Genomic DNA, 13,579 nt, shown 5'->3' with positions numbered 1-13,579 from the left:
AGTAAAACCGCTGGCGAAGCAGAACCGAACGCAGCAAAATCTCCCAGAACGGTAGGAGAAATTTTCGAACGCTGGTTAAAAAAAAGGGGAAATTTTTGCTCTCCTCTTCCTGCACTTAGTTTGTGCTGAAAACAGGACCTCCCATTCAGTTCAAAATGCTGCAACATTTTTGAAGCAAAAATCCCCTTGGCCCAAGATGGGTCATCACAGCGTGGCAGCTCCCAGAAACGTCTTAAGTTTTCTTTAACTTTGCTCAGATGAAAAAAAAAAAACTCAAAATCTTGACAAGTTCTGTGGGACAGGAGAAATGTTCCTGTTGGGCTCTGAAAGGCCACTCCTCCCCTGTGCGAGCACACCTGCGGGCAAACGCCCTCCTGCCGCTCTCCCCTGTTTCCACAACATCTTCTGCCCCAAATGCCCTGGGACCCAGACTGGACCCCCAGGACCAGCAGCACCTTGCTCCGCTGCGGCTGACCCAAGGCTTCGCTGCGGCAAATCCCATGGATCCAGACCAAAATCTGATGTTGTTCACATCACCGTGCATCCCCGGCAAAACAGATCCTGCTGCAAACCCTCCATCCCCCATAGGATCTATAGGGCATACACGCAGCCACCCCCTATGGAAACGCCTTCCTGGAGCCGAAGGGGTTAGCCGGCGCCTCGCCCCGCTCCTGCATGCAGCGGATCTTTCCACCAACAGCTGTTTTTGGAGCGGCCGTTTGGGGAGAAATCCCCTGGCTTCCACGGCCCATACTGCAATTCGCGCTCGTCCCTGCCAGCTCTCACGCCGGGCTCTCCAGCCCGCCTGCCCCCTCGGGTCCCTGTCCCCTTCCCCTGCCTGGGCACCGCTCCGTGCGGGGAGGCACCAGAGCTGGGTTCTGGCACAGGGAGACCCCGCGGAGCCCAATCCCGGCTCAGGGTGCCCTGGGGATGTGCCTTCCACGGCCCCCATCCCTCCTTCCCTCTGACCATCCCTCCTTCCCGCCAGGCTAGGAGCGTGGAGCTCTGCCAAAACACGTTCGAGGGGGACGCTGGAGCCAAAGCCCAAGCCCAGCCGCCCCTGGCCAACTGCTCCCAGCAGCGTGAATGCGAGCAAACCCCCGTGCTCCACCCCCGCGACACATCTGCGACTCCGCGGGAGCCTGGGATGGAGGTCCTGACACCGGCTATCCTTAATTGTCCCACTGGGCTTTGCCGAAGAGCTCGCCAGCGAGATCCCTGCCCAGTTAATTGCACAACGCGAGCACGGACGTGCCGGTCCGGCCAGGGTGCTGCTGGCAGCGGATGCTCCGGGAGAAGCGCAAGGACCAGGGTGTGGACGGGATGATACCATCCCCGAAACCCTCCTCCAGGCTCCGGCAGGCAGGGGCCAGAGCAGCGCCCTGGGGTGCAGCCGTACCGCCGTGCCCCGGAGCCCTTGCCGGGTATCCTGAGCTCACCCCCTCCCTCTCCCGACCGCCTCGTGCTCCCCGAAGCCCCGTGCCGAGCCGTTCCCAACCTGCCGGCTGAACAAGCGCTTCCTTTTGCCATAAGACGTCTAACCTAAAGTATGCGCTGTTAAAAACAGTGAGTAATAATCGTAGTGAGTAATAAGCCGCTACTCATCCTCCCCACGCACTCGGTCCGTCAGCGCTCCGGCAGCCCGGCCGCTACCGCCTCTCCCGTGCCGGCGAGGGAGCGGGACCCTTCGCTCTCGCCCGAAGTGCCGGCTTTTCCCTGGGGATGGGCTGAGCAGCTCAGACCCCCCGAACAGCCTCTGCAGCCCAAGGAAAGCCAGCCAGGGTGCAGGTTTGGGGGCTCCAGCCGCCTCCTCCCTGCCCCAACCGCGCTGGCTCCGGCCGGCGCAGGAGCATTTGGGACCTAAAATATTGACACAGGCAGGCAGGGAAAAGCGGCACCCAGCAAACACCAGCGTTATCTCCAAGCGCCAGCGCTCCCAGTCGCCAGGCAGCGCGCTTTAAAATAGTTATTGAATGTTAACAATTTATCAGGGTTTGGAAGGGGGAGGTGGAATTCTTCGTGGAAAAAAAAAAAAAAAAAAAAAAGTCGTCTTTGGTATTTCTGGAAATTATTTTCTGTCTCTAAGTGGTTTTGTTTATCGACAGCACATGCTCCCCGGAACATGCCCTAATGCGGAGCGTCTGCGTGGGCCTCCCGAGCCGGCCCCGTGCCGAGGGGAGGGAGGGATGGAGGGAGGGATGGAGGGAGCGCAGCGCCTCCAGAAGTGGCAGTTCCTGAAAAATGAGTCAGTGCTGGCTCGGCGCGCAGCAAAGCCCTTCTCCAGATACACCTCGGAGTGGGCGCCTTCCAGCTGATTCAGGGGCTCGACAGCAGCATATTTCCATGGCGTACGGATCACCCGGCAGCGAAGAGCTGCCCCGCGTCCGGGAGAGTCTCTGGGAGGGCGAGGGAGGGACGGACGCGGGCCAAGGTCCGGAGGGAGTGCACGACGGATGCGCGGCTCCCCGGGGCAGAAAGGGAGGCGGCAGCGGCTCCGGCTTTGCTAGGAGGCAGCAGGTGCGGGACAGGGACGCATCCTGCACGCGGGGGTCAAACCAAGCATCCCGCCAGCTCCCCCCGGATGGGCTCAGCGGCACCCTCGGGAAATCCTGGCGTTCAGAGGGGAGCGGATGCTGAAGGGAAGGGGCAGCACGCACCCTTCCCTCCTTCCCAGGGGAAAAGGGAGCCCCGGAGCCCCACGGCGCCTGCCTCCCCGGGGCTCCTCTGCGCCCGCGCGGCGAGGAAGCGGGGAGAGCCCTCCTACCTGCGCAAACAGCGGCATGGCTCTTCTCCGTGTTTATACCGCTTTTATATAAATCCTGGCAGGAAACCGTTTGCCCGGGAGGATGGCAGCTCAAGCAGGGTGGGTCCTGGCTCCTGCCGGGCACCGTTCCTGCTCCCCGCGGCCCTGGCACACTGCAATTTACTGCTCAAGGGTGGACTCAACCAACTAAAAATGGAAGCAATAAGAGCGGAGCCAGGGCTAAGTGCCCCTCGGAGACCTGCCTCCGAGGCTGCAATTACAACCGGCCATTACACCCACGCGGCTATTTCGGAGCGGCGACAGGACGCCCCTGTGCCCACCTGGGCACCCTCCCAGGGGCACGCGCGCCCCGCACACCCGCGCGTCGGGAAAGATGCCGTCACACAGCCTCGGCACGCCGGCGCGTTCACGAGAAGCAGCCTCGTGCAACCTGTCTCCCCTGTCGTCCTCGGGGATCCCAAGGGCTGCACTTTTGCCTCTCGCCTCTCCCACGCCGCTGAGTCACAGGGCTGAGCTGTCCCAGGGATGCGGCGCGAGACGGGATCTTCCACGCTCGGACAGCAGCCTGTGCCAAACGTTTCTGAGCTGAGTGTAGCGGGGAAGCCCCTTCCCGTCCTGCGGCTCATCCCCAGAAATGCGCCCAAGGTGCCAAAAGCAGGAGCTGGTGCAGGAGCAGGGTGCCTGGCTGCGGCACCCGGGGGTCAGAGCCCAGGCTCAGCCTGGGGCTTCCCGCGACGCCGTGCTGTCCCGCGGGGGAGCCCCGACCCGATCCCCGGGAGCAGGCTCCGTGGGCTCGCGCTGCCGGCTGCGACGGGGCTGTAGCTGCCGCCGGTCGGCTTGGTGGGGCCGCGGCGGTTCTGGACCCAGGCAGCTTGGCCTCCGCTCACGCAGCCGCCGCCTGGACACCACGTCAGAGCGTCCCGGAGGCAGGCAAGCGCTGGGGTGCCTCGGCGCCAGCAACCAGCGTGTAGCGCAGCAGGCAGAAAAACAACAAGGCAAGGCCAAATTCAACAGGGAGAAGAGTCTGAGCTCGCCTCCCAGGTCTGCAAGGCTTCAGGAGCCCGGGGCTGCACCCAGCTCGGGGCCACACGTTCCTTGGGGTGGAGAAGCGGTGGCTGCCAGTGGGAGACCTTGCCTGGCACAGACGCCCTCCAGCTCCAAAATACAGAAAGGAGGAGACTCAATTTTTCTCCGAGGCTCAAGGCAAGCAGCCCTCCAGGCGCCCTTGGGGAGGAAGGGCACGCCAAAGGCAAAATTCGTGGGCGACGCCGAGAGAAGCCTTTCCTTCGCCCGGCGCTCCTTGCCCCAGCCTGCAGCTCAGGTCAAGAACCAAGTATTTGCTGAAATAAAAAGCAAACACAACTGCAAATGTAACTATAGGGAAAAACTATAATGCTTAAAGCAGACGCATGCTTGGAAAAATAAATATCCAACTGTGCAGCACAGATACTGAGTTAACCCTTCCCGGTCGTACGCGCTGCAGCCTGCCGCGAGGCCTTGCGGCTACCGGGGCTATCTCCAAGCACTGAGTTCACTGCACGCTGTGGGCATCCAGTGGCAGGGGAGCCTGGCACGTGGGGCAGGAGGGGTGGCGAAAGGCCCAGCCTCACCCACAGATCTCTGAAAAAACAGTTCCCTTTAAGAAGCATCCTCAGTTCAGGGCCCCCTACCCGAGGGCTTGATTTTCACATCTGCAGAGCATCCATTCGTACCCGAAAATCTCCACTGGGCTGGTACCGCTGACTGCTCTGGCAGCGGACTGGTCCAGGACAGGGACACTGGGACACAGCCACAGCCTGCCATCCCCTGGAAGAGGCAGACGCCTCTTATCCAGCCTCGGAAAGAGCTGGATTGCATTTTCGCTACGTTCAGCTCTCCCAAGGAAAGCTGCTGGGAGGGAAGGGCACCCACTTCTCCAGCACGCGTATCCCCAACTGTTCGCGTTTGCCTTCGTGCCCAGAAGCAGAAGGTCCCCAACGGGGGAGAAAGCTGAGTCGCCAGGATGGGACGAGCATCTGTGACCCAGCCCCGGTCGAGCGGCCCCTTCCAGCAGCCACGCTTGGGGGGGGCAGAGCGCCAGGGGGAAACCAGCTGGGGCTGGAGGCAACACAGCTCCTAGTTCCGTTTATGTTTTTAGGTAGATAAACAGGGAGCTCCTGTTCACACCTGAAAGCATCCTGGGCTCCTTCCCAGCACGGCTGGGGCAGGCACCTCGCACGCAGCAAAGCCCGGAGCCGACGGATGCGCACGCGGGGCTGCTTCTGCAACGGCGCTGCTCCTGCCTTCGCCCCGCCAGGGCAGGGACTATTTATTTTAATCCTCTCCGAGCAACACAACGAAAAGGCAACAGTGCATGCCAGCCACCGCAGAGATTAAGGGAGGAAGTGCTCCTGTGTGGGGAAAATGGCTGCTAGCCAGAGCGGTCTGCGGGGGCCGCGCTCCTGCAGCATCCCCAGGGCCGGGCAGGGCGGCTGCCCCCTGCACCCCGCTCCCCTGCGCGCACGCTCGCAGCCAGCTGGTCAGCACCCAGAGATCTCCGGCCAGAGCAAATCGCCGCCTCCGCCTGAACGCAAATCCCAATTTCACTCTGGCCGGGACCCCGGCAGACCAGCAGCCTCCGAGCCCGTCTGTTTTATTAATGCGAGCAATTGGGCGAACCGCACTGTTAAGGTTTAAACATTGACGGGAAGGAAGCCGCACCAGCCAGCCGTGACACTCAAGACACGGGGCAGTAAATCAACAATCCGGGCAGAGAAGGGAATCGCGAGGCAGCTTCAGCGCTCCTCGGCGTAACCTGAACACGGACACGCTCTGCTCCGGCCTCGCGCAAAGCCAGCTGGCCGCGACTGCGGCTCATGGCCCCAACAGCAAAAATCACAAAATGCCGCGAGCAAAACTGCCACCCAAAACCCAGCCCGGTGCTGGCGGGCTGCGCGCATCGGCCCAGCCGATAACCGAGCATCGCACGCGCAGCCGGCCGCCACGCCGCGCTCCCCGCGCGCTCGCCATGTACGAACGAGAGCGATTCCCAGAGACCTGCAAAGAGTTGGGATAAAGGAGGCTCCCGGAGCCCCCCACCTCCCCGCGGGCAGCTTGCAAACACAAAGGGAAACAAACTCCAGGACCGCATTATTCCGAGCACCTCCACCCTCCGTGACCACCGCAACGCCCCAGGATCCGAAATCTTAAACAAAACCAAACCCAGCTCCTCTTCCATCTCCTTCTGGAAGCCGCGAGGCTCCCGCTTAGCAACTTTTCGGGAACAGGGCCCAAGCAGCGACGCGGAAAACAGCCCCCAGCCCCCCGGCCCGGCTCCCCCGCAGCCGGGAGGGGTCTCGGGCCCCCGCCCGCCCCGGGGCCGGGGCTGCCGGGCGGTTTCCAGCCGCGGCTCGGCCCGAAGGACGGCTCGGACCCGCCGCCTTTCAAAACTGCCGCCCGCCGAGCGGCTGCAACCCGGGGGCTACAACCCGGGGCCCCCCGGCACACGCACACCGGACCACCCCGGTGCCCGCAAAGCCCCGCCGTCCGCGAACCGGAGCCCTCCCGGTGCCCGCAAACGCCCGGCGTCCACAAACCGGAGCCCCCGCAGCGTCGCAAACCCCCGGTATCCGCGAACCGGAGCCCCCCCGGTGCCCGCAAACGCCCGGGGTCCGCGAACCGGAGCCCCCCCCGGTGCCCGCAAACCCCCGGTACCCGCGAACCGGAGCCCCCCCGGTGCCCGCAAACCCCCGGTACCCGCGAACCGGAGCCCCCCCCGGTGCCCGCAAACCCCCGGTACCCGCGAACCGGAGCCCCCCCGGTGCCCGCAAACCCCCGGTACCCGCGAACCGGAGCCCCCCCGGTGCCCGCAAACCCCCGGTACCCGCGAACCGGAGCCCCCCCCGGTGCCCGCAAACCCCCGGTACCCGCGAACCGGAGCCCCCCCGGTGCCCGCAAACCCCCGGTACCCGCGAACCGGAGCTCCCCCCGGTGCCCGCAAACCCCCGGTACCCGCGAACCGGAGCCCCCTCGGTGCCCGCGGGCCGGGGCCGCCGATGGGCGCCCCGGGGCGGGGTGGGGGGGGTCCGGCCGCGGCGGGTCCGGCGGGACGGGGTGCCCCCGGGTCCCCGAGCGGGCCCCCGCCGCCGGCCGCGCTGAGCACCCGGCGACGCCCCGCGGCCCCGCTCCCCGCCGCGGTGCCGGCCCCGGTACTCACCGGAGCCCCGCGGGCGGCGCGGCGCCCGCCGCTCCCGGGAACAATGGCGGGGAGCCCCGGCCGGGGCGAGAGGCGCAGCCCCGCCGCCGCCGCGCTCACAGCGGCCGCCCCATGGCGGGGCCGGCCCGAGGTGGCGGCGGGAGGCGCTCCCGGAGCCGCTCCCGGAGGCGCGGCCGCCCCGACGGCCGCCGCTGCTCTGCCGCTGCCCGCGCCGCCGCGTCCCCGCCGTGCGCCCGCCGCCGCCGGACTGAGCCGCTCCCGCACCGCCCCGCCGCCTCCCCCCGGCTCCTCCCCCGCCTGCCTCCCACCCTCCTCCTCCTCAGCGGCCTGATGGGGCTTGTAGTCGCCGCCGGGCCGCCCCCCGCCCCGCAGAGCCCCCGGGCTGCGCTCCCGGCAGCCTCCGGCCGGTGGTGGTGGGGCCCCGGGGGTCCCCGCCGGCTTTGCAGGCGGCCGGCGCCCCGAAACCGGCCCGGGCTGCGCGTAGCGGGCGCTCGCCCCGCGGCGGGGGGATGCTGGCCCCCTCGCCCTGCTGCGCTGGGTGGCAGCGGGGAAGCCTCGGGGCCGTGGTGCGGGCGAAGGGGTCCCCTGCACACCCCCGTTTTCCCTGCCCGGCGCCCAGGGGTCCCCTGCGCCCCCCGTTTTCCCTGCCCGGCACCCAGGCAGCGGCACACAGGCAGCGGTGCGGGCAAAGGGGTCCCCTGCACCCCCCTGTTTTCCCTGCCCGGCACCCAGGGGTCCCCTGCACCCCCCGTTTTCCCTGCCCGGTGCCCAGGCAGCGGCACGCAGGCAGCGGTGCGGGCGAAGGGGTCCCCTGCACCCCCCGTTTTCCCTGCCCGGCGCCCAGGCAGCGGCACGCAGGCAGCGGTGCGGGCAAAGGGGTCCCCTGCACCCCCCTGTTTTCCCTGCCCGGCACCCAGGGGTCCCCTGCACCCCCCGTTTTCCCTGCCCGGCGCCCAGGCAGCGGCACGCAGGCAGCGGTGCGGGCGAAGGGGTCCCCTGCACCCCCCGTTTTCCCTGCCCGGCACCCAGGCAGAGGCACTCAGGCAGCAGTGCAGGCGAAGGGGTCCCCTGCACCCCCCCATTTTCCCTGCCCGGTGCCCAGGCAGCGGCACGCAGGCAGCGGTGCGGGCAAAGGGGTCCCCTGCACCCCCCGTTTTCCCTGCCCGGCGCCCAGGCAGCGGCACACAGGCAGCGGTGCAGGCGAAGGGGTCCCCTGCACCCCCCCATTTTCCCTGCCCGGCACCCAGGGGTCCCCTGCACCCCCCCGTTTTCCCTGCCCGGTGCCCAGGCAGTGGCACACAGGCAGCGGTGCGGGCAGGGCTTTGGGCAGCCCGGAGCCCGCAGCGTAGCCCTTCTGCAAAGCAAGACTCGGGGGCACCCGCTTTTTGTGAGCAGATTTTTAAAGGGTTACCAGGCCCAAATCCTTCCCGGGAACCACCGCTGCTGCAGCCCCTGCCCCTTCCCAGCTGCGTACATCGGGCAACCTTTCGCCAAGGTTTGGAGCGGGAACACGGCAGCTCTAACACAGAGCACCCCAAAAACTCTCTACGTGCACAGCAGCGCGTGTGCCTTCGGCTCAGTCTCAGCCGGGACCGCGCTGGGTCCCCGAGCCGGAGGGCAAGGTGGGATATTGCCAGGCCAGTGAACCCAGCCTGTCTCCTGTACTGGCCCACGCCGGAGCCCACCCCGCAGAGCCCCAGCTCGTGCAGCTCAGACGAGCTGCCCCAGCGCCGGGCTGGCTCGGGGTAACGCAGACGGTGCGGGGCGGCTCGGCCGCCGCGCAGGAGGCACGAGTACGGGAGCAGCCCCGAGTCAGGGCATCCCAGAATGAAGACATCTCTGGCTGGCAGTGAAAGACCTGCGCGAGGCAATGTGTGAGTGATTAAGTTATAGCAGGGAAGAGGACAGGCTGAATTAGCCCTGTCAATCACCAGAGCTATATTTGAACCAAATGCCGGGCATCCATCTTCAGCAGCAGCCTCTTGCTGGTTCAGGCAACTGTTCCGCTCACCATGCCAAGACCCACCGAATATTTTCTTTCCGGGATGACAGACATGTGGACAGGGAGAAGGGGGGAAGGTAACACACCTGCCGGGATACTGTTCTCCCGGCAAGCTGAACATGGGAAGAGTTTTGATGACAGCAGGGCAGCAGAGCCAGCCCCAGCCCCCCGCCAAGCACAGCTCACCCCACGCACCTTTGGGGCAGCCCGAGCAGCCGCTCAGCCTCAGCCCTGCTCTCCTCGCCCCTCATCGCCCACCAGCCGGGAGCCGGGCCACCTTGTGCTGAGGGTGCTCTGCTAGCCAGGCTGCTGGGGCCCTGGCCGGGCACCCACATGAGCTGGGGGAGCTGCCCTGCACAGCAGCTCCGGACCCCGCTCTCCTCCAGAGCGGCCGTGCCTCCCGCTGAGCTTTTGTCCCAGACTTATTAATGTTGGCCCCAAAGGGACCTTATGGGACTGCAGCCTCATGACGGAAAGGGGATGGGGTCATACCTCTGCTGCTGCTCTTCCTTGGGGATAGTTTTCTGCTTGACTTCTGCATCGACAGGGCACAAGTTCTCGGACCTTTATAAGCAAAGGTGTTTGCAAATGGCAGGAAATGGGGAAAACCATCCCCTGCTCCTGGGAGGCTCAAGGATTTGGCTGCATCCCCAGCCTCAGCATCGCATCGGGGCTCAGCGCAGGAGCGACCAAGAGCTGTCACCATCTGCGGAGCGTGAGCAGGTCCCCCAGGATGGACAGGGAGAGGAACGCTCCCCCAGCACGGATCGGGGAGTGCCGAGGGCCACGGCTGAGACCGAGGAGCAACAGGGCCCCGAGGACCAAGCTGGAGCTGCCTGCCTGTGCTTGCCGGGGCGGGCAGAGGGCTGGCGGGCTGTGCCTTGGAAGCAGCGGGCAGCACCAGCCCCTGCCAGCCCGTGGCCCTTCTGGACCGGGGGGCACGCGTGTGTGTGCGCGGCGGGGATGTGCTGGGCCCTTCCACACATGCATTTGAATTGGCGATGCAATTTCGAGGCAATGCAGATGCTAATTTCACGTGAACCTGGACTTGTTTCAGTTTAGCTGCAGTTAATCAGGAGCAGGATTAAGAAAAACTTAAAGTAGGTCTCAGTTACCACAACAGCTGAACAACTTACTGTGTGTCAGGCAAATCCCCGGGACAGCCTGCAAGAACCAGCTGGTGGGGAGCAGCATCAAACGCGCAGGTTCAGCTCGGCCAGGGAGGTTTTACCGTCCTGGCGGGTACTGCCCGGTGCTCAGCTCTGCTGTGGAAATTGGAGCACCCATCCTGGGCTTTGCACTGGTTCAGCAAATCCCACCCCCAACCCTACGGGCAGCAGGGCTGGGGCAGCTCGCTCCCGTGGGAATGCTGTGTCCAGGCCAGCACAAGGAAGCCAAGCAGGCACCCGGCTGTCCTGCTCTCTGGTCACACCACTGCCTGCTCCAAAGGGCACCGCGGTTCCCCGGGCTGAGCCTGGGGGTGTCCCTGTGCTGCGATGGGCATTGCTCCTCACATGGGAGTGGCAGGTTCTCAATTAAAAAGTAATTCTTTCTGCCTGGGAGAGTGAACCAGCTGCTGCTGAAAGAGAGGAGGTAGTAAGGCCATGGCAGGCTGGCATGGACACCGTGGGGAGGGTCTGCATCGCAGCAGAGGGGCTCCGGGCCTTGGGATGTGCGCGGCTGCGGTCCGGACCCTGCCTCCACGTGCGGTCCTGCCCCAGGCTGGCGGCTGTGTCTGCACCATCCACCTCCTGGGGAGGGTGGCAGGGAGGCGGCTGGGAACAGGGGGACGACACTGCGGAGCTGCCCTGGCACAAAAAAGAGTCGGAGAAAAAAAAGCGGCTTGCGAGGCTGGGGTTTGCAGGGTTTTGTCTTGGCTGTGGAGGAACAAAGGCACTTGGGGAGCAGCTCCCCAGCGACTCTGCTCCCAGAGCCTGCAGCTTTCACAGCCTCCCTGCAAGCCCTCCTCCCTCCCACAGCGTGGGACCGAGCGCGGGGCAGGGTGCAGGGGATGCACCCGCCGGCACACACGCACCCGCCTACCCTGCCTGCAGGGACACCCGGACAGGCGCCGTCCCATCCGCGTCCCTGCGGAGGGTCTCACGTGCAGGCACGCGCACCCCCTCCATGCTCCACGTGCGCCCGGCTGCGCGCTCAGCGCCGTCAGGCCGCCCGCCTCTGCTCGCCAGCCCAAGGCCGTGGGGTGGCCTTCCTCTGCCGCCCACCTCCGCGCGCCCGCTCCCAGCTGCAGCATCAAGAGGCAGCAAAGCCCACCGCGGGGCGAATCCACGCCGTCCCCGCGGTGGGGCACGGGGACAGCAGCGGTGATGCCCATGGGCACCGGCACAGCCCCTGCAGCGGGGCTGGGGGGTAGCCCGGCCTCCCTCGCCTGCCCAGGAGGGTTTCCCTGCATCTCCGGAGTGGTTTTAGTGGGAACCGGAGTGTGAAGAGGGGGCACGGAAAGGGCTGAGCTGGAGGAGGAGAGTCCCGGCACAATAGAGCTGCTCCCCCCTAACCTTGCGTTCCCAGTTAAAGATCTGCAACTCCCCCCTCCTCCCCACTACAAAGGGGCTCTTTTCAGTCCCTAATTCTGCATTTAGAAAACAAAAGCAGATGCATCTATTTTACGTTTGAAGAGGGGGAGGCAAGAGCAAATGCTGAAGAACAAAGAGCTTTCCCTGACAGATCCGACTGACAAAGACTTTGTCAGCTCCATCTCTCCCTGAAAAGGCCGGAGCACATCAGGGTGCGGGGCTCCTTGCAGGCAGCTGGCTGGCTTGCGGCTTCGAGCCCGTGTGAGAAAGGCAGAGCGCACATGTGCGCGGGCGCTGCTCCCCGCGGGACGTGCACGCGGGCGCTGGCGGCGGGCCGTGGGCCAGCCCCGCCGTGGGGCGTGCCGAGCGCGCACGAGCGGGCGCTCGCGTTAGCGGGAGTGCTGCGGGATGCAGCCTGGCGCCGGGGTTCAGGTGGGACACCCATGCCCACGTGCTGGACGGCAGCCGGCACCAAGGCTGCGCCCGTGCTGCCCTCGCTCCTGATCCCCAAGACACAACCGCTGCCTTTCCCCCGCTCTCCCCTCCCGGCGGGGCAGCAGGGCTTGCTCAGTGCTCCGCAGAGACTTCCAGGTGTGTTGTCTGACCTTGGCAAACTGCTTCCCGTCCGCCGGAACATCTGAGTCACGGAGAGCGACTCAGCACGCTGCCCCAAGGCCAGCAGCTCGCCGCTCGGCAGCCAGGCTGCAGGGACGGCGTTTGCTACGCTGCCTCCGAGAGAAGTCGAGCCCCTCTTGAGCAGCAGCAGCCGGCCAGGCCACCCTGCCAGCGGCCGGCAGGACCCTGCGGGGAGCTCTCGAAACACCAACTTTCCCAGGGAAACGTGACATGTGAAAATCAGCAACGCCAGGGATAAAGCATCAGCTCCCGGGCATGATTTGGAAGCAAAACGCTGCCTTTTACAGGAAGCCCCCTCTCCCGCCTCTCCACTCCAGCTCAATAAAGCCTTATTAGTAGCTCTGGCTGCAGCTACAGGCACTGCCGGTGCTCAGCTGGACTTCGGCTGCCCAGCCCGGCCGGGTCGGCGCTCGTGGCAGCATCGCTCGGCCGCATGCAGCCCCATCCCGGCCCCCCCCACGCCTGCCCGGGAGAGGCATCTCTGGGATGCTGCTGTGCCGGGGTAAAGCCTTGGCACGGGCAAAGCACCGGCTGCAGGGCTGCAGGCTGGCTCCCCAGCACTCCCCTTGCTCGGAGGTTTCCCTGCCGTCAGCATCAACCCAAACTGGCTTTTTCCTTCCTCGGTTGCATCTCAACAGCACCATAATATCCCCCATCCGCTGCTATTTGGCTGCTCTTCTGATGGTGATGAAGGGAAATGCATCCTTCAGAAGAAGCCCCTGCCCGCCAAATTGCCGGAGCATCATCTCGCTCACCGAGGAGAGAACCAGCTCGGGGGGCAGAGATGCTCAGGGCACCCACAGGGTCACAGCAGGGTCTGCCCACAGACGTGGCATTTAGGCGACCGAGCAGGAGATGTATCGAGCAAGCTTAGCCAGGGAGAACAAAACACCGAAGCCATCCTGCCTCTCCTTCAAATGGCCCAAGCCCAGCTTTTTTTTGCCACTTCCCTGGCATTAGTGCGGTATCTCATTTTAAATCACAGCCGATCAGAGCTCTCTGCCCCTGCCCACCGCATGCCCTCGCAGGGCAGAGCCGGGTCCGCCACGGAGCCTCCCGGCAGCTCAGGGCAGGGCAGCTCCTCCTGTCCCTGCACCGAGCTGCTTTGCAGCGACCGCTCACCGAGAAACCGGTGCTGGGAGCCCGGCGGGGTCCAGCCCCTCCAGCCGGGGCAGCGAGCTCCGCTACCCTGCAATTGTCAAATACCAAGGAGCTCATTAAGACATCACATGATATTTTATTGTCTGCAGACGGCTGCACGCGGTGTTTGCAGCCAGGCCAGCGCTTAGGCACGTCCCCGGACCGGTGGCCCTCCAGGACAGGCTCCCACCCGCACCGTGGGCAGGGGGAGAGGGGAGGTGGGGGCGAAGGGTGCTCGCTGCTGTGCATCCCCTCAGGCGCTCCCAGCACACAGCCGCAGCCTTCCCCGTGCTGCTCTTCTGCCAGAG

Source organism: Pelecanus crispus, chromosome 21, assembly GCF_030463565.1.
Source record: "Pelecanus crispus isolate bPelCri1 chromosome 21, bPelCri1.pri, whole genome shotgun sequence".
Lineage (NCBI taxonomy): Eukaryota > Metazoa > Chordata > Aves > Pelecaniformes > Pelecanidae > Pelecanus > Pelecanus crispus.
Note: the sequence above shows the minus strand (reverse complement) of the source record.